The following is a 1,038-nucleotide window of genomic DNA, read 5'->3' as shown; positions in this document are numbered from 1 at the left end:
CCCCCAAAAACCCAACCCGAGGGGGAAAAATGAAGGAATTTCTCGGTTTGCTCATTTTTAGGTTTTTTCCGGATTTTGGAGCCTCAAGGATGAAGAATTCCGGGAGAAGGAAAAGGAGGAAAAATCAGCCGGAAAGTGACAAAAAATGAACCCGAAATGGCCAAAAATGGGCCCAGAAGTGACAAAAATCGACCCAAAACTGCCCCAAAAATTAAACCAGAATTGATAAAAAATCAACCCAAAAGTGACGGAAAATTAAATCAGAATTGACCAAAAATCAGCCCAAAACTGACCCAAAAATTAAACCAGAATTGATTAAAAAATCAACCCAAAACTGCCCCAAAAATTAAACCAGAACTGACCAAAAATCAACCCAAAACTGCCCCAAAAATTAAACCAGAACTGACCAAAAAACAGCCCAAAAGTGACCGAAAATTAAATCAGGATTGTCCAAAAATGGACCCGAAAAGGACAAAAATCGAACCCGAAAAAGCCCAAAATGCCCCAAAATCCCCAATTCCCCCAAATCCCTCCCGGGAGTCGCTTTCCCCCCATATTTTCATTGATTTTATATTAATTAATATCAAAATATTAATGAATTTAATTAATTTCTCGGGGTTTCTGCCCCAGACCGAGGAAATCCCACCCGGAATTTGGGATTTGGGCGTTCCCGGAGCTGCTGCTGGAAATTCCCTTTTATTTTTTGGGAAATTCCCTTTTTTTTTTTTTTGGGATCGGAGCCTTTTTCCAGCCCCAATCCCGAATTTTCCTGGCTGGGATGAATTTGGGAATTTCCCCAATTTTGGGGCGATTTTGGGATTTTTTTCCCCCAGGAATTCCCTCTCCCATCCCAAAAAATTCAGATTTTTCCGGTGGAACAGCTCCAGAAAGGAACCAAATCGGGAAAATTCGGGACCCAAATCACTGAAATTCCCCAAAAATCCCGGAAAACTTTTGGGATCAACACCTGCGTTGTGGTTTTGTATCAAAAAAACCCAAAATTTTCACTTTTCCCCCCAAAATCGGGGTTTGGGGATT

This window comes from Passer domesticus, chromosome 31 (assembly GCF_036417665.1).
Source record: "Passer domesticus isolate bPasDom1 chromosome 31, bPasDom1.hap1, whole genome shotgun sequence".
Classification (NCBI taxonomy): Eukaryota; Metazoa; Chordata; class Aves; order Passeriformes; family Passeridae; genus Passer; species Passer domesticus.
This window is presented reverse-complemented; position numbering follows the sequence as displayed.